The following is a 20,232-nucleotide window of genomic DNA, read 5'->3' as shown; positions in this document are numbered from 1 at the left end:
AGTGTCCCACACCATGCTTTCACAGATCACTGGGGGTGGGTTTCTGATTCATGTATGGCTGTCAGGAGGGCCTGTGACCCATGGAAACTTGGCATTTCAGTCTCTTCTCAGCGTGCAACCTTTGTCACAGAGCACAGGTTTCAAGGGCAACGTAACACTTGTGTATTTACTTACTGCAAATGGAGGAGGTGCTGGGTAGTACAGGACACAGGCTGTAAAGTCAAACATTAATTTAATAGAGACACCGTATAACTTCAGACTGGTTTCAGAGCAAGTAAAAGATATGGATGTTAAAAGTGAAAAAGCACCAAAACCTCACAAAGCACTTTCAGTGAAATACCAATTTACCTTCAAATTGTTAGCAACCATAGCAACACAGAGACCAAACAACACAAATAAAACGTGGAGATCAGGTAACAGAGGGGAAATTTATGTGAGTCTTAAATGGGATTTAATTTTGTTCCAGTTCTTTTTCAACAGATGCATTTGGATTTCATCCTGCAGGGCAACACTTGCTTTGGAAAACGGTACAGGCAGATCAAGAGGGTCTATTGTGGAGGCATTTGAAACTTTTCATTCCCAGAAAAGAACCTCCATCTAAGCATATAGGACTATCAGGAATATGTTCAGACCCATCCCTAAGCAACGTGTTGAAACCACCTCCCCAGGAAATACCGGTACAGCACTGATCGCCTCTGACAGGAGGTACGTCCCCTCCTTCTGGAGCAGAAGGACTAGCAACTAGCTGCTGCTAAAAAAACAAGTGGGAGGGGGAAAATAATCGCTGTGAGCTGTAGAAGATCTTTATCATACAGGAAAACAGAAGAGATCTGAAGCATGAATTGAGAGGGCTTTTTCAACAGTGGCCTGAACATGGCCCTCATGAGGACACCTCTGTAGCTGTGGGTTTGACTGGGTGTCCAGGCTCTTGCAAATGCTACCTAGTCATGCCAGCAGTGTAAGACCTACAGTCCTGCCATACCTACTCATCCCTTTGGTCCATAATTTAGTATCTTGTGCTGAGCTTTTAGAGCAGAATGCCCTGTAGATACTCATCTATTGGGGAATGAGTTCTCAGCACTGAACAGATAAAGTACTACTCCAGATTATAAAAGAGATAGTAAGGGAACTATTTATGAAATGCTGCTGTTAGCTGATTCCAGAGCTGTCTGGCTAGTGGTTTCACTGGATAAGAGTTTCAGTCATTGCTGTTCCCTTAGAGGGAACAGACCTTGCCAAATACACAAGATATATAAGAAAACGTGCTCATGGTTCACAGAGAAACTCAATGTTGATGGGAGAGAGTACTTACAAGCAGTTTCTGTAGAGCTGCTAACAAAGAATAGGCAATGCTGATACAAAATCATATAATGTCAGGCTAGAAAACTCCCTAAAAAGAGTATTCATTCAAAAAAACAAACCAACACATTCCACCTTTCTTGTTCATTCCCCTATTTGCAGCTTTTTTTCCAAAATAGTATTACAAAACCTTATCATCCAAAGCTTTCAGGGAGAATGGCCTATTTTTACTCTATCTGTGTTTTGAAAGACCACACTACACTAGTGATTTAGCAACTTCACACTGCAGATAAATATTTCAAAATATTGCCTTCTTTGTGGCTTTTCAACCACATTTACATGTATTGTTACATTGCATGATGCCACCCACAGTTGCTCTTAGGAAAGGATCTTAGAAACGCAATGGTTTAAAATCACAGATGTGCATTCCCCATGGGCTTGATTTTAATGCAAAAATCTCTCAGCTAAGCTCAGGTTTTGGTGGTGCTGATTTAGTAAGGATCCTCCATGGGCAATTGGGAGGGGTCTGTGTGGTTAGAGTGCTTTAGCAATGTCCCCATTGCATCCCTGGACACTTGTGTCTACTTGTGGAGACCAGCTGCAGAGGAGCAAATGGACAGGTTGCCAATAGCCTGGGGGGAGATGCCTTCAGGAGCACCCATGGGCACAAGGAATGCCTGGCAGTCACACCTACTCCAACAGCCGTTGAGATGGCACTGGGTGCAGGTAGCAGTGTTGTAGTGCATTGGTGTGCAGGGAGCACAACAGAAAAGCACCCTGGCTAAGCTGGAGAACTTTTCACCCGCAGTGGAAAATCATCACTACTGCACGGAGAAAACCAGTATACATTAAACAACATTTTTAGAAGAGCCCAACTCTCACTTCAGATACCAAAATAAGCCTGCTTAGAAAATGGAGCCCAATATATTACATGGGTACAGGTGCCACAAGAGGAGTCAAGAAGAGCAGAACAATTTTATAAATAAGATCCTTATAAACAAGTACCTCTCTCAGCCTGTGCTTGAGCACTGCAAATACCAGCACAGGTCACTGAGCTTCCAAAATTCCCAGTGTCCTACAGCATCCAGGCAGGGTCCATAGGGAGTCTTTTACAGTGGGTGCCACTTGCCACACAATGTGCTACCAGACATGAAGGACAGGTAGAATATACAATGCATTAAATTACTTATAAGTTTCTGTGACTATTGCCTGCAAAATGGAAAACTTTCAAATGAAACAACCCTAATATCAGCATAGTGTCTTTCCTAATATTTTTCCTTTAAATGGATATTTCTATGAAGAGAAATTTCTCCCACCTCCATTTCAATTAAGACATTTTTAATTACTTGGTTAAATACACACATCATGCATTTGAATTAAACAATTATAAGCCACACCTTGATATGTAACATCTTTCTTCCCCTTTAAGATAGGAATAAAAGTGTTTATTTTATACTGGGGAATACTGAATCCACATCTATGGGCTGTCTGCCTATATCTAAGTATTTATTTATTTATTATCTATTATATCTCTTTATGTCAAAATACATTAGGTTTTAAAATGCTTTGTGAGAGCTGACTGGGCACGTGGACCTCTAAAAAGTAAGAATTTTTAATAAAAGAGAATAAATGTGTTGCTAACAATGCCTTAATTCTACTTTCTTGGGCATTAACATTGGAACTGAAACTAGCCTGTAGCCATTTTAGCATCAAACAGACTTCTTAGCACTGTCCTTAGCACATTCTGTTAAACTCGGGCAATATATGCTGTCAAATTCAGTGCCTAACATTTGATAACATGGAATATCTTCATTAGACTCCACAAATGCAGCAAGTTGCTTTGAATGAACCCCAAGAGACAAGTAACATTTCTATTTTAAAATAACAGTTAAGAAGATAGTACATACAGAGATTTTATAGCTGAGTTGAAAAGCTGGGTCTGAATCAGCCCTTCCAGAATATACTGCCAAGCAGATGAATGAAATATTTTTTGTTCTTATTTGCTTGCTCAGACTCTCAGGAGATACCAATACAGGTATCTGTGAGACTGGTTCCCAAGGACTGTACTTGCATATTTGGAAGATATTATTTACTTCTTAATTATCTCCATGCAGCCCAAAACATCCCTAAACTTCAGTACACAGATGCCTTTTACAGCACTTACATCCACTTTATCATCAAATTCAAGGCACAAAAAAAACCATTTGTAAAGGAATGGGATGAAGGTCTGAAGGTCTGATCCACACAGTGGAACTCTTGCTTTGTGATTTTCCTATCATCTGCCCTTGAGAGATGTCTGGCTGCCTCTTGATCCTCTCTTTTGAGGGAACCCAACAGAGGGTTCCTGAAACAGAAACAACTTGAAGGGAAGATGGTACGCGGAAATAACAGCATGGCTAAGACATAGCTGGAGGTAGATGGGTTACCATAAAAACATGAGTTAGATTGAGGATGCCTGGGTAATTGTCTTGAAGGAAGTTAATAGAGAATCACAGAGATGAACAGACATGGTTCAGGAGGAACGGGAGTTGCAAACTGCTTACAGGATGAGTGATTGCTGCAAAGGAAGACAGGGTAGAACTGGAAGGCATCTTGCATGTAGAAAAGATAAGAGGAAATACACAATTTCTGAAGGGAAATTAAAAATAGGATGAGGCAACCTAGTTGCTGGGTTAAGGTAAGTTGTTTTGGAGGGACAACTGATGAGACCTAGTAATGCTTGTGAGAAGGGAGAAAATGAGGGTTGAATTGGAAAGAGGAAGTAGTAAGTACAGGATGTGTAGATGATGGATCTGAAGAAATGCTTGTGAGTCAGGTAAAATAATAGAGTACTGGAAGAACATAACCAAAAGGACATTTAGTCCCTGGGTGAAGGAAGAATTGGTGGGTAGTCTGCTTTCAATCCAGGCATCTGGCACCACTGTGCTGGGTGCTGGAAGCCATCCTGACTCAAAGGTGGAACTGACGGAGTCCATCTAGAGAGAGAGAAAAGGAAAAGAGCTGGCGAGGACAGAGCGACAGAATCTGACCACAGAAAATGAAGGAGGTTAGGGACAAAATTACTTGTGTGCTGGAGCTGGTTCTGAGACAGCTGGCAGGATGTCAACCATTCCAAGTAGAACAAGATGGGAAAACCAAAGCCCTGAGAGTTCAGACCAGAAAATAAACTACTTATGGGCATCTGATCAGATGGTGGGCATTTTTGTGACCAGGATAACTCAGTAAGTGAAGCAAAGCAGTGAGGCTGAGAAGGCAGAAATCTACCAGGGACATGGGACATCCAAAGACAGTCACTACTGAAAAATGAGAGATCCCCAGGACAGCTGGAGAAAGCCTGAAGGGCACAATCTGCAGAGGAAAACAAAAGCAAGCAGCATGTCTGCAGGTAGTCAACCAGGGGGAGGAAAGACAGGCAACGCTGGATGCAGGCTGAAGGGACTGGAGGACACAGCAGTCCCTTTTTGACAAACATCAGTGCAGTGTCAGACAGGTGCTGCTGCTACTGGGGATGGGCTGCTGATGAGGCAGCAGGGAGAGTCGGGGAGGACAGGGAGAGCTGCTGCCATGGTGAAAGGAGGAGGGGGAACTGGAGGGGTAATGGTTGAGGAAGAAAAATGAAACAATGAACCTTTTTCCTGTTTATGATAAAAATAGCCCCAAGCAAATTTTCATACTTACTAAAAGTCTTCACATAAAAGGAACCTAAAAGAACCACCAATATCTTCTCTACAATAGCTACATCACATGTGCAAATAAAATATTTTGCTAAACTTAGTTTTGTCCCGTGTAAGGACTAAAACCAGATATCATTTACTCCTATGCACACACAACCAGTAAGAGTTTATGCTTGTAGAGTTCCTGTCTATTGTATTAAAACTGGAGAACTGAGTAACACAATGTTCTGTACCAGAAAACTGCAGCATTTAGCCAGTCTGTCAGTTTCCCAGAGTAGTTTTATGGTATTTCTATTTTTTAAATCTTCCATTAACACTGAAAGTGGATTTGTTTTTCCATGTGAAGGAATGATTTAAGAGAAAATCTGTAATGTCTACTCTGGCAAGCACATTGATGCATTTTCTGAGCTCAGTGGCAAATTGATCTTCAGTGTGGCTGTCCCAAGGCTTGCAGCATGGCTTGTGGGAAAATTATGATTCAAACTCCCAAGTTACAAAATTAATCTTGCTCCTGCTTAATATTTTAGAATTCAAAAACCTTTCACCAGATTATGCAAAATTCATATTGTAACATTTCAGTTTAGGCAGACACTGTATTTTGAGAGCTGACATACAAAACCCTGCTCTACTCACTACTATGAAATCAGGAGCTGCTCAATATATGTATTTCAGTGAAAAAGGTTCTATCTACTTATAAACAAAGGCATAGATATTTGTGGTTGTTTGGGTCTCAGTCTGGCTTAGATGCAGGCTACAATTCAGCTCTGTGGCTTGGACTTGATTTATATTAAAACTGGAATTACATAGTGTGCTTTCAGTGATAGATAGAGGGACACACAGGACTAGTTTGTTCTTGCAAGACTTCTGCTTAGAAGAAAACTTCTTGGAGTACAACAGTTTGCATTTGAGTTGAGCTTCATCTGTACTATAGCCAGATCTCAGAATTATAGAATCACAGAATAGTTTGCGTTTGAAGGGGTCTTTAAAGGACACTTAGTCCAGCCCCCTTCAATGAGCAGGTGCATCTCCAGCTAGATGTGGTTGCTCAGGACCATGTCCCCAACTCTCAGAGTTTTCTCACAGGAGGTGTTCCAGCCCTGTGATTGCTTTCATGGCCCTCCAGTGGACTCACTCCAGCAGGTTGATATCCCTTCTGTGCTGAGACCTCCAGATCTGGATGAAGTACTCCAGGTACGGTCTCATTAGAGCTGAGTAGAGGGGGAGAATTACTTCCCTCAACCTATTGGCCACATTTCTTTTGATGCAGCCCAGGATATGGTTGACTTTCTGGTCTTTGAAAGGACATTGGCAACTCATGTCCAGCCTCTCATCCACCAGCACCCCCAAGTTGTTATCTACAGGGCCACTGTCAATCCTCCAGCCTGTATTAATACTGGGAGTTTCCCTGACCCAGGTCCCCATAGACTTGATCCTGGTCCCTCTGGATGTCATCCTGTCCCTCAGACATGTGAAGTGTACAGTTCAGCTTTGTGCCATCTGCAAATTTGCTGAGGGTGCACTCCTTGACTTTGAAGTTTCAAAATCTAACCTTAATAACCAGTGAGGATTTAAACACCTGAAATAATTTCATTTGTTCCAACATAGCTCCATTTATTTCACAAGGACATTGAAGAGCACTGAAGTTTTGCCTGTGTTGTGTACTCCTAGCTGGGTCATTTCTATGGTACTGCATATCAGTCACAGATAGCTACACTATTTTTGTTGTTTCTTAAACAACGGAATAGATGTATGGAAATAGTTGTTCTGAAGTAACGTACAGAGTCCTAAAGGAATTTTACAGCTCACTATGAAGACAGATGACAAATCATATTTTAATTATTACCAAGACTCCAAGCATCACTAGATCATGAGAAAAGTCTTAAATGATGACTTAGTAAAGATTGCTAGACACAGTCTAACAGTCACTCAATTTATCACCATCAAAATAACCAATTCTGAACTCAAACAAACTCTTAGTATCCTGGCAATGTCTCCAAGTATGAAAATGGTATTACAAACCTTTTAACAGGATTTTTTTGTAATTGATCGTACTTTCCATTTTCTTTAACAACTTACCACCTGAACCTAGACCCAAACTTGATTGGTATTTTGGAAAAACCCTCAAGTATTCTGCAGTGATAGTCAGTATTTCATGTTACAGCTATGTACTTGTAGGCTTTTAAATGCTCTCAACTGCATACACTTGCTTAGCCTTTCCCTCGAAGGAATTCCAGCTCACTTGTATTTTCACATGGTGTTTCCACCTCCTCTGACATACAGTCAGCTCTGAAGGAGACCTCTGAAATAATTAAAGTCAGAAATGAAAAAAATAATACTTGGTTTCACTACGGTTACTGTGACGATTTTGAGTGATAGAATGCCTTTACCTGATCTCATTCATAGTCAGTTACTTGTTAAAAACAGGGATGGGAAACTGAGTGTCTTAGCCACTTCTAAAGATTTTCTTCCTACTAAAGTACAGCACTGTGTCCAAGAGTACCAGCAGCAAGTACCAATCATCCTAGGAAAAGGCAGAATGTTCTCATCTATTTAATAATTAAAATTAAAAATGGATCTAGATCATGAAAATGTTTCATATCCTCACCCATTGCTTGGACTGGCAGCAGGGGCACAAGATTGCTCAAAAATGAAGAACTGCAAAGGACGAGAACAGGTCCGACACAACAAACAACAACATCTCTGCTGTGTCTGGTTTGGGCCCAATTTCCTGTCTCCCATTTATATTTGCTTCATTAAAAGTAATACATTACCTCCTGTGAGACACTAGGTCTCTTTGAGCCAAAGTAGGAATTGCTGTTGCAGTGTCTTTTGCACAGGTACGGCACATAGCCTGCCCTCCCAGCTGGCATCACGTCTGACCAGCCTCACTCCTCTCTGTAACCTCGTGTCTAGGCTGGGACACTGGTTCAAGAGCTGGACTTGAGAGCTGCCATCAAGCAGATCTTTGTGATCCTCTCCCCACCCTGACGTTCGCTTCCAGTGTGGCCAGGAGAATGCTGGGAGAGCAGCCAGTAGCCGGGGAGTGCCTGCCACCCCGATGGGGCTGAGCTGTAACCCCAACATATTCAGGGGAAAGGTAGGGTGTTTCTTCACATCAGGCCTCTCTCAGGAGCGAAGGCAGTGGCATGTTGGAACATTGTCACTCCTAGACACAAACAAGTGAGGGCAACTCAGCCAATCTAAATAAACAAAAAGAAGCACAGAGGGATGAAAAATTGCACCTTTTGGATTTGTTGTCATTCTTCATGTGCTCATTTGACACTTAGATTCTACTACAGAGGTCGCTACAGTTCAGTTATGATTGAATCCTAGTTACTGAGCACATTTCTAGTTCTTGGCTGATGTGACTTCACTGGTAGGTTGAACACAATTTCATTTGCTTGCAGTTAAGTAAATCATCAGTGTCAACCAATATTTTCTTACAGTGCTAAGCTCACTAAAAACATGCACCAGGTAGAGTGTTGATGAATATAAGCCTATGGGATCACACTGTGTATAAGCCTGAAATTCCAGACTGTGAATTGTTGGACTGGGTGGCAGAGTGATCCTCTGCAAAAAAATGGCACATGGATTAAGACTTGCTGAAACTTCATTTTCATCAGCGTCTTAGTCAGTGTTTTTGAGTGTTAGCATCTTGTTGATTGCATTCTTTGTTAAAGAACAGAAAATAAAATGGTAGCTCGTAGTTCCTTTGGTATGCAAATCTGCCACCTGTGGTGCTCTGTCTTTGAGGGGGAGAAGCAAAGGAGAAACAAATCTAAAACCCCAGAGTCGTATAGAGGAATTGCCACTGTTTACACAAAACTCACTCCATCTCTGCACTACTCATGATGGTGTTGGTTGTCAGGAGCTCTGCAAGCTTCTGGACCTCTGCAGCCACCAGAGCTGTTGGTGGGTATTCTAAGGGAACTTATTTCTAGTGGGCAAACAGTCTAATATGTCCCATGCCCTGGGTTAGCATCCCCTGAATGCTGTGGATAGGCCAACACAGGGAATCCATGTCTGTTTAGTCCTAGAGGCTCTGTTCCTTCTATTCACTAACTGGAAATAGAGTCAAGGTGGTTGTATTGCCTTAGTTCTACCAAAATCCCTCCCTTGCCATCTGTAGGCCTATTTGAAGTAGTATATGCAAAGAAAGAAAGAAGATAAATGATGTTCCAGAGAAGGTGAAAGGAATTCTCACAGCCTCATCAAAAACACATATCCCTGGGAAATGGATTTCTAAAAATTTTTGACTGATTTAATTTCTGTTGAGTAAAGAAGGAGATGGGGGACTATGGTAGTCACTCAAAAAGAGGATTCAGCCCTTTCATATTATTGACAATATTCTTTTAGAAACCTGTGTCTCCATGGTCTTTATTGCGTTGTGAATAAGATGTTGAAGGAATATCCAATCCTGAAATGCTTGCATTTCTAACCCAAAAATTGATACCATGCAAACTGACATAACAACCAGAGTCCACCAAGTTCTCTGGAGTATCAGATTATGATTTGAGACAACTTCTTTTAACCTAATGAATCTGGATTCTTTGTTAAGGCAAGTTAGCATAATTCCACTAGAGTCAAGGTAGCTGTACTATTTCAGATACATTCTTATACTGTGCTTATTATCTGAGGGCTTCACAGCAAAGCTTCAAGCAATGTGACTAAATTGCTTCATCTCCTCTGAGACAAAACCCAAAAATGCTATAGCAGTTAACCCAACCTAAACAATGCAGATACCATTTATAAAACTTCTTATAAAAGCCTGTATTCCAGACAGTACAGATATGTACAGATCTCAAAAAAGGCCACATGAAACAGGCTTTAATTCCCTGCAGCCACAGAAAGGAAACTAACCACTTATGATGACATATATGTGCACATATTTAACACAATTCTCATGATTTTGCACAAAACCTGCAGTATCATTTTTCCAAAAAGTATGTGTAAATAAAAATAATTTACTATATTTAAAAAAAATTAGTGTTCATTTAAATATTTTTAATTACTAAGCAATAGTAATATCACAGTGATTTTTTTCTTATTTCATAACACATTGCATGTACTTTGCCACATCAGCACTCAGATGACAAACAGGCAAAACACAGTAGGCCAGAAACAGCTTGTCAGAATTTTTCCTTTCTACAGCTTGAGACTTTAAGGCAATGGAATTGTACTGATGCTTTAACAAAGTATTTATCATTGCTGCAGTATAAAAGAGAGGAATAAATAATGCTTGTTTTTCTGGTGGTCTGAAGATAAGCAAGTTAATTTAAACTACTGAGTATAATGTTTCTTGCTCTATGTTCTCAAGCACAAGGGCAATACAAGTTTTGCTGTATTGCTGTGATGTTTTACTTATTTAGCAGACAAAGGAAAAACTCGGGGTCATTTGTTAACCCATAAACTTTTCAAAAATTATTTTAGTTTCATAAAAGTAAGCACAGTTCTGAGTCTTCCTATGCACAAAAAGAGGGACAAAATGGGGCAGAGAACACAAAGAAGGTGCTCTTGGCTAGGCCAGTCTTGTTAGGCTAGTTTAACAGGGTTAAAAAACCTTCCTAGTGTAAATAATTTGGAACACTACAACCCATGTGGTCAGCACAGCTTTGCAAAGCATAGTCTGTACCTTACTGGAGCCTCAGGCAAAATACACCACCATGCAATGTTGCTCTTGCCACAAAGCCCTACTCCTCCTCTCTTCCTAAGCACCTGATACCTGTAGCCATGGTGTCTCTGAGGGAATTACCTGCTTCCCCATAGGTACTTTGGTACCACTGCCTCCTGCAGTGCTCTCCCCTCCAGTTCGGACACAGATGGGAAGACAAAACATCTTGATTTCACCTACACATCAGAAAACTAGTACACAATTAACTTACCATCCACATAAAAATATAAGAACACTGCTGTTATTTCAGATTTTTGGGGGCTCATATAGCCAAGTAACCTGTCTGCAGCAGTACCACAAACTGACCTCTGCAGAATAGCAAGAATAGTATGAACAGAAGTGATGTTTTCTGCAAGTCCTCTTTCATTCTCCAACCCTTTTCAGCTTAGGGGACTGCTTGAGCCTGGTCTAGTTTGCCCAATGGTGGACCTCTCTTCCAAGTACTTGCCCAGCCTTCGTTTGAGTGTCTGATAAAAATTACTGCAACTGTCACACCCTTTGGGAAAGAGTTTCACAGATCCAGTATTGCTGCATGAAGAAATACCTCCTTTTATTCTGAAAATTGCTCCTAAAGCTTTGTCTAAGAGTTACTACCTCTTGCATTGACTGCAAAGAGCTCACCCCCACGCACCCACTCCATACCACCCTGGATTTTATAGACCTGAATCAAAGAAACCCCCATGTTAGTCTCAGCCTGAGTCTACTCAGCCAGAAGCTGAGTATCACATGTAGGTTTCTGCTGCTTGTTTCCAAGGGATTAGAGAATTCACTAAATTTTTCTTCTTGCCCAGAATCTCTGCACATTGTTGCTGCAAAACTTCACACTCACTGGTTGGACTCCAAGTGTGCTGAGCACAGCAGGGAGGCACATCTTGGTGATCCCAAAAACTTCATCACCAGTGTGCAAGTGCTGAATTGCTCTTTTCTCACAATTGCTGTCTTCATACTACTCTGTGAAGTACCATGATTTTGCTTTACTTGCTGTACTACACTGGGGCTATTAAAGCTAGAGATCCCCTCAATATTTAGATTCACTCACTGGCTTTTAATTATACTACCTGACATCATATTTCCTTTCCATCACACCATTCTGCCACTTTTTCATTTGGCTTATGACTTGCTTTCAGTTAGCTGTAAGTAAGACAGAAAGAGGACTTTTTAATATTATGAGCATCATCAACACTGAGAGCACTCAGATATTTATTGCTGTCTGCAAATTCTGCATGTGGTGCTACTGAGATAGATAACCCAACTGAGTAGATTCTGTAAGCTTTCAGCTGCCCTCTGAAAGTGATTAGGTGATGAGCTCAGTCAGCAGACTGTTTTAAAAGCTGGCGTCCTAAGGAGTGATTTCTAGTACTTCACAGTTTTGCTATTTTAACTTCTCTCAGTAAAAGAGAAGTTTTCTGTAATGGACCGGATCATGCAGGTCTTGTTCAGGTAAAACACCTTCAATTGATTTTACATCCATTCATCAGAATTATTTGCTTTTAAAACTGATTTTATGTCTAGCTATGTTTAAACCAGGTATCCTGTGTTTATATGTGGACTATATGGCTACCTGCTTTTCCTCCTGTACTGGGACAGGAGGACATTTTTAGTTGTTCACAGCATAACCACACCTGTAAAAAACGGCTTGACCAGCCATATTCCTCACAGGCCTGTGGGTGCTGAGGTATCCCCAAAGAGCATTGTGTCCTGCTCCCTATACAAGCCTTCCAGGCATCTGCTCCCCTGCTGAAGCAGGGTCACCCAGCTCTGAGAGTAAGCATAGGCATCCTAAAGAGGAGCAGCTGGAGCCAGGAATGAGTATGTGGAGAATGTTGGGACAAATGTATCAAATACCTCAGGTTAATTTGCAGTTAGTTAAAGCTGATGCCTAGGGAAGCTCTCATGATACTGCAAAGTCAGGCTGAAAGGGGTAGATATGGAGGACTCTCCTCTCTACAACTTTAAAGTTAAATAGAAGATGCTGATATTATTTCTCATTTATTTACTTATTTATTTCTATTATGTTTTGAGATCTTCCAAAGCAAGTTTAATGTGAGAATAGGCCAAAAATAATTCCATAGGAGCACACTCAGCAAGGGTGATTTGGTCAGCATCACTCCTACTGACAGCTGTTTCAAGAACTCCACAGGGACAGACACAATAGGGGAAGATGATACACCTGGAAAAGTGCAGTGAAGTGATACCCCAGTGAGTGACCACTCATGGTCTTTCCCTCCACTCTTAGCTGATCAAAAAAAAATTGCTCGTTTCTCCAGACACTTGCTTGAGGAGCATTGCTAAATGCTCAAAGGATCCCTCTGAGAGAGACTGCTGGAGAAAGAGCTTAGTCCCAAGAATCACTTATGGATGTTCCGTGGTGGCTTTGCACAGTCGTGGCCCTGGTTCCATGGCAGAGCTAGTCTCGAGTTAATAATTTACATCTTTAGCATATTAATGCAAGCATTTACTTTTGCTTTTTCACTGGTGTCCATTCTTCTGCTTTGTGATAGCCACTCCTTCTGTCATTGATTTCACATGCCACAGGAGCACAGGTCCTGTTGGCATCAGCATTTTCCTCCCAGCCTTGCCTGTCCTGCAGCTGTGACCCTGTCCTTTCTGGATTAGGACCTATATGCTGCTCAAGCTGTGTTTTTTCTGGATTCAAATTACTAGGATCAAAGTTCAACAGGTTCAATCCTCAGTCTGTTAACATGTTTATTTTTTCCAGTAACCTGCCAGGTCTTCACCAGTTCTACCAATTCAATGAGATCCTTGCCTCTCTTCAGAGCTGGCTGGATGTCTGCAAGCACAAACTGAGGGGCTGCTTTGGAGAGAGAGCAGAGATGAGGGGCTAGTGAAGGATCACAAAACAGTGTTTGGAGCTGGCAAATTATCATTAAAGAATGCTGCCCACTTATGTAGAAAAACTGGGTGCCAGCCACTCACCAACCTTGTTATTCAAGTTCTGCAGGCTGCAGCAAAGGGCTCCTAGAATGTGCTCTCCCAATCTGGTGGTGAGACACCTCTGATGTCTAAAATCGGTTTGCCTTGGGGTTGTTAAATACCTGCTCCATGTGATTGGGCTAATGAAAAGTTTTTAGCCAAACAAATGCCTGTTTGTGAGGGTATAAGGGCTAAGAGGATTAGATGTTAGTTAAACTAGACATAACTGAGAAACAAAGTTGTTGCTGTTAATTCTTAAAAATGCTATCCTAGTGTCTGTGGGTGAAAGGAGTGGATATCAAAATTAATTTGTGAAGCAAAAGTCTCAGATGACAGTTAAATCAGTTGTATCCTATCAGAAACAGTGCTCGCTTGAATTCAATATTACTATGCAACAGGGGAATATATTTATTCTACATACAGGTGGCAAAACCAGATTTGATTAAAATTGGCCTTGTTCTCCTGTATTCTTTTTGTAAAGGAAATGAAGGTATTTTCTATTATCCTGTAGGTTTACTACTATAGCCCATTGACTATACAGGTATGTATAAATAATGCCAGAAGCGGGCTAAGCACAACACAACTCCACACTTTGATCAGAAGGATTGTGAGCTACTTAATTGAGAAACTAGCTGAGTCTCATTGTTGTTATACTGACCAACTGGGAAGTCAGTGTCTCTCAAAGACCTTCTACCCTACTCTTCCAGGGGGCTCTCATTTATAAAGAATCAGAGCCCTTTGCATTTCCATGGGAATCAAGAGTCAACTGTTTTCTTCTCCTGATAAGGAACTGCTTGCAATAACATCCCTAGTAAGGACAGATTAGGGAAAATTGAGGTTAGATTCACAGTATATTTGTTCTGAACAAATGTTTCTTCCCTACAAAAAACCCCCACCAAAACGAGGCCCTTAGAGCCTTCAGCCTCCTCCTCCCCCTTTCAAAACAGACTCATGTCTTATGCCTGCTTAGAAATTCTTGACTGTATTCCCAGTGAAACCACTCGGTTCAGCAGCAGCCAGCAGCCCTCTCTGTCAGCATCTGCTGCTACCTGCCATTCTGCTTTGTTTCACTGCTTCTTTCTGGGCAGACATCCCATGGATTCCAGGTTTTTATCTGCATTGCTCAGTTCTCCCCTACCAGAACACCTGTTAAAGCTGCTAGCACTAATTATACTTTTATTTGAACTTTGCTTGGGGACATAATAAGTATGCACCTGACTTTGGAGCCTCTGAAAGAAGGCTGTTCTGCTGATTGTGCCAATAAGGAAGGAGGAGATGTAAGAACTACCTCCAGAGAAGTAAATGATGTCAAATCACATCAGTGAGCTTTCCTGGATGCTGGAAACCAATTGCACCTTTTAAGGTCCAGAATAGCCCCTGGCATGCTCTAGACCCACATAATTTAAATACCAGTTGCCCAAACCAGAGGGCAGATATCACTCTCCGAGGTAGAGGCTGAGTGCTAGGGTGAGCTCTGGATTGCTCCTAACACAGAGTTTGAGTGCAGTCATTTGGTTTTGGCAGGCAAAACAGCATCCTCCTCTGGAGGCAATGAGCCTCTGTGCCAGAGAGCAATTCTGGGCACATTTGATTTACTAGCAGAGATGTGGCTAATGGGGAACAGAGATAGAAAACCAAACTCCTTCTTTTAACAACGAAAAGAAAGAAATCCTTTACATCTGGAAATATTGAGGCAGATGATCAAATAATTAGCACTGCAACAAGTTTGTACTGCCTGCAGCTAGAAGAACTGCTCTCTGTGGAAGCAGGAATGTGGTTGAGCCTGCGAAAACATGATAAGGGAGATATACCTAATATTTCTGGATACTCTGTGTATATCACAAGTAAGTTTCCACGGAGTTGAAGGAGCATTCATGATTGAACTCCAAGGAAAAATCTCCCTACTCTAACTAGCTGAGAATGGCTTGGCACTCAAGATCCAGTGCCAGAAATTTACTCCTTTTGGGAAGGTAAAAATATCAAAAATAGAGGTGTAGAAACAACCTTTTTTGTTTCTATAACAAATTGACTCTGGGAAAAAAAACAGTGAAGATACTTTTTACTTGCTTTTCTCAACCAAATTAAAAAGTAAATTTCAGTTTAATTTTTTCTCTGTAGCACTTCAAAAGTTTCTTCAATTTCCACATAAAGTGCTCCAAATTGAAAAGTGGAAAATATTTTCCTTGGAATTTTTATTTTTATACAGATCAGACTTTTTTGCAAACTTGACCCACACATAAAAATAGTTTTATTTTTACAATATTTTCACTTTTTGGTAAGTGTGCTGTTTACACATATTTTCACCCTAGCTGGAATCCTGATGAACTTGCATATTGTAAGGGAAAAAGTACAGGTACAGATTTCTATGCTGATGTTTCATCCCATGTGTGGGCTGATGCTGGCTGTAGCTATGAAATACAAATGTAGTACATACAAATCTTGCCGATCTAGTAGAAGTATTAAATAACACATCTCCTGGCCCTTTTACAGGAGGATGATTCAAGCAATCCATAGGTTCCTAGGCTGCTACACAAGATCACAGCCTGATCACACGTGTATGATGGCATAAACAGATGAATAATAACAACTGCATTTTCAGTCCCACCCACATTTCATCTTATTTTTTTAAATCACATAACACCTACACACCATGCTTGGCTGAGACTGACAAACACAGAGTACAAGAAAATCACTATGTTGTTTTCTGTATGTATGTATTTCAGGAGGAAATAATTGCTAAGGTTTCTTTTTCCTTTTTTTGTTTTCTTTTGAGGAAATAAATCTGAGAAAAACAACAGACAAGTGATGAAAGTCATTAGTTGCTATAGGATTTCAAATGTTTAGTCCTAGCATGAGTGCAGGTAGGATTGAACTAGAGCAGGAGAGAGCTGACCTATTCCAAAGTATTGCTGCCTGACTTCCCAATCAGGCTGCCATCAGCTCCAGTGCACACCATGACCTTGCCTCTGCTGAGAACTGGAAGAGTATTGCCCTTGACTTGAATGGAAGCAGGATCAAGCCCTACCCAGACAGTTTCATACGCTACGTGTCAGATGTGTGTGCCAGCATTATGCAACAGGGTGAAAAAAGAAAACCTGTCAGGTACAGAACTGGTGCACTCAAGGACATACTGTTATTTGTTTTGCAGCTTTGCCACTCTAACAGGAATTAACAATGTGCCATTGATAGCTGCCATGACAGAGTCAACCAGAACTCTTCATTTTTTAAATTTCAGAACGTGATTTAAATTTTTGAGGGAAATTACTTGCTTGGCCTCAAGTTTTTATTTAAAAAAAAACCTCAACAAAACCAATCTGAGAAAGCATTTACTTTTTCCAGCTTTCTCTCCACATTTTCCCCTCCTTTGTCCACCAGCTAACACAGCAGCAGATTGAATTCTCCTCCCAATTCCTTTATTAATTATTTTTTCAACCAAGTTGGTAGGTATTGTAAGTCGCCAACTTTAGCTTTCTGGAAATTCTTTGCTGTATTACTGCATAGCAGAGTGGTGTGACAAGGATAAAGAGATTAGAAGTAATTTCATATAACTCCTTCTGTCAAAATCTGCAGAAGGCTTTTGCTGGTAACTCTGAGTGCTGCTGAAATCTTCATTAAGAACTTTCAATATATGGGCAGGAAATCTCTAAGCATTAAGACACAGAGTAACCAAAACAGAGGGGAAGACAAGGAATATTAAATCAAAGTCTGAATAGAGAGAGACTACAAAGGGTAAAAAAAATACTGGTCGAGTACAACACTAATAATGCATGTTATCACCAAGGGGGTTGGTGCCAATTCAGCTCTGAAAGCCAGAAAACTAGATGCTGATCTTCACCAGCTTCAAGTAATTGGGCATAACCAGTGCAGGCACCACTCTCCTTCCCACCAGTAGATAGCCAAGGTGGCTGTAAGCTGCTGCTTGAGGGTCACTACTACAAGCTGCCATGGCTCACGCAAAATTCAGACTGTTTTCCCTGCTTCTTGTGTCAGCACACTGCACACACAGTCTAGACAGGCAAAATCTGGCCAGCAGATGAGACACCTTTCCTAATAAGGTGGTCAGGTATGGCCCTCAGTTTTGTCAGCATGGGAAAGCAGGGGTAAAGCACAGGGAGAAGAAGGAACTAAGTAAGATCTGGTGAGAACAGCCAGGTCAGTCTGCAGACCTGAGAGAAGCTTTGAAGGTGAGAAAAGAGTGGCTTGCATTCTCTATGATTATCCCATTAAATGAACAGAGGAATGGACAGACATGAAATTATAAAGGCAGTCCTGCACTTTTTGAAAAGTTACTATTGTGTTATAAAGCAATCACCAGGTATTGCAGGCCTTACTCAGAGCCCATGACTTTGCAGAGGAACAGAAAGAGTGCCGGTGAGCATGGACACAGGTGCATGAAAGGGAACATACCACTACCAGGATGGGTTAGGAGAAGAGTTTAAATGCTTTGTCCCATATTAGAGGTGCAAACTCTTCTGCTTTTTGGAGAGGTCCTTTTCTCACTCACCCATTAGTTTTCACAAGATGTTCATAACTCAGGTTCACTCAGTGAAGACTGCAGCACGATCTGTTGTGTTTCAGCCCACTCAAGACTGGAGATTTTGTCCTCATCTTCAGCCATTTGCTATGCATGAGGGAGGTTGCTCTGTGTACTTAATTTTGGAGTCTGGATTTCAAGCTGGTTGATCAGGGGATGCCTTCCCTCTGGTGTCTGCAGTACCCAGTGTGACAAGCATTTTTCATTTGTCCACTTCTGCTTCAGAACAATATATTAAAAGAATCAAAGATTTGCCAGTTCACACTGGCTGGGATATGTAATGCATTCAAGCTCTGATCTTGCACCTTTTGAGTCACAGAGAGTTTTTGGGATGGTTTTAGGGGAGGGGGAGCAGCACCCTTGCATAGGTGTGCCTCAACCCTAGTCTGCCTGAAGGCAAAGTGCAAAGCAGAGAGACAGCACTGTGTGGTGGGCTACTCTGAGTCCACGGTTCCATCATCTCTGTCTCCTATCAATCTCCTGTTCCTCACCTGAAAACAGCTTAGCTTCAAGTAACTATCACTTGAAACTATCACTCAGAAAAAGGAGAGTCAAACACCTCAGCAGCACAGGATGAATTGCTGCATTTGGCGCCTCTTGCTTTTACAAACCACTTTTACTAAACACATCTCTAGAAGAGGGGCATGCTGAACCTATTCCCTAAGTAAGGTAATATCTAATACTAGGACACGTAGCAAGGGTATTATTCCCTGAGAAGTGCCAGAGGTCCCCCGGAGCCCCTCATATTTGGAAGATGGGTGCTGCAAATTGGATCTCACACTGCTCTGGACTCCCATGGGGGATGGTGGCCTCCTTTGCTCTTCATGCAGTACAGAGGTTGGCCTTGCTCCTGCAGTGAACCAGGGCTCAAGCATCAAGGGTGGCTGCTGTCCCCGCCATTCTGTGAAAGACAACGAAGTGACACAGTGCCTGATGCACTGCAAGAAAGGGGAACTCATAGCTAAGACAGATAAAGAGGCTCTTAATTACAGCTGTCTGCCCTCACTCTGCACATGGATCCTGTGTATCACTGGCCAAGTCATTTGAACTAAGCTTTTACAGGTGATGACCAACCGCATGTTCCTTGTTTTCAAATGGCAGCATATTCTGGTCTGGAATTTGCTTGCAGATGCTACGAGCACTTAGAGCTGCAAGCAAACTGGCTGGGAAATACACTTTGGAAATGTGGATCTTAAGCAAAACTTAAGTTTTCTGGAAACATGAATCATGAGGCAAGCAGTGTGACTGACTCAAACTGGTAGCTGAAGTGCAAACAAAACGAGAAAAGGAGGCAATTTGCTTTGCCTCAAGGCAAACATTTAATTTTTGGATTCTCTACCCCATTTCTATTGTTAAATTGGTGAAATTTTTAAATGAAATTTCATTCTAAAATAAAAAAGGGGTTCCATTATTTTGAAAATGTAGAAATAACACTTCAACATATTTACATATGTCTATTTCTGATCACCCAAAATAACCTCTTAGCCTCACAAAAGCCTATAGCTAGAGATTGTTTACCCTAAAGCATATTACTCAGTCCTTTACCTAAGCAAATTCACCTGTGCCTGGCCCTGACATCCTAAACTATAAGGTCAAAATTATGGCAAACTTTTTCATTTATATCCTGTGACTCTATCTTTTAGTAAATAATATCAAATAGTTGTCGTACAGATTATCTTATTACTGTAAGTATTTAAATGTTATGGCAACAAGCACCACTAAAAGTCCAAGAGTAATAATCTCTCTTCAGAGCAAACCAATACAAGAGCATAAGCCATTTACATCCTGAAGAGCCGAAGAAAAAAAAATAAAGTTCATTGGCCACCCTCCCTTTATGTATGGTATATGGCAAGGATTCTACAAAAAAAGACTCATCAGTACTGAATGTGTCAAAAAAACCAGGATCATACTATAATAATACATACCAGAAGGCAAATTAGGATTGTGCAGAGTATAAATTTGGCACTATCTGAATTCCACACTTCATACTTTTTATGACTGGGATATATCTGTGCACAGGTCCTAAGCTTCTCTGTATCTTTCTTTTTTGGATGCAAACTGGAACCAAACCCCAGATTCCAACATGAGGCATCCTACTGATGTGTGCATCACCAGAGTGG

General features: G+C 41.2%; 1 protein-coding gene across 9 annotated transcripts in view; it reads right to left on the bottom strand.

The window, feature by feature from the left end:
- Positions 1 to 20,232, bottom strand: part of RBM47 (RNA binding motif protein 47) — an 81,851-nt gene that overhangs the window by 50,918 nt on the left and 10,701 nt on the right. For 3 of the 9 annotated variants that reach the window (XM_071556596.1, XM_071556597.1, XM_071556608.1), the window contains exon 1: positions 7,745 to 7,766. The exons of 5 other annotated variants lie outside the window; for them this stretch is intronic. The gene's annotated coding sequence lies outside the window, so the exon portion shown is untranslated. Of the gene's footprint in view, positions 1 to 7,744; positions 7,767 to 18,082; positions 18,122 to 20,232 lie in introns of those variants that run through there. One more of the 9 variants, XM_071556606.1, reaches the window with a different exon arrangement.

The sequence above is a fragment of the Pithys albifrons genome, chromosome 5, assembly GCF_047495875.1.
Source record: "Pithys albifrons albifrons isolate INPA30051 chromosome 5, PitAlb_v1, whole genome shotgun sequence".
NCBI lineage: Eukaryota > Metazoa > Chordata > Aves > Passeriformes > Thamnophilidae > Pithys > Pithys albifrons.
The sequence above is the reverse complement of the archived record's forward strand: the minus strand, read 5'-3'. Positions and strand labels throughout refer to the sequence as shown.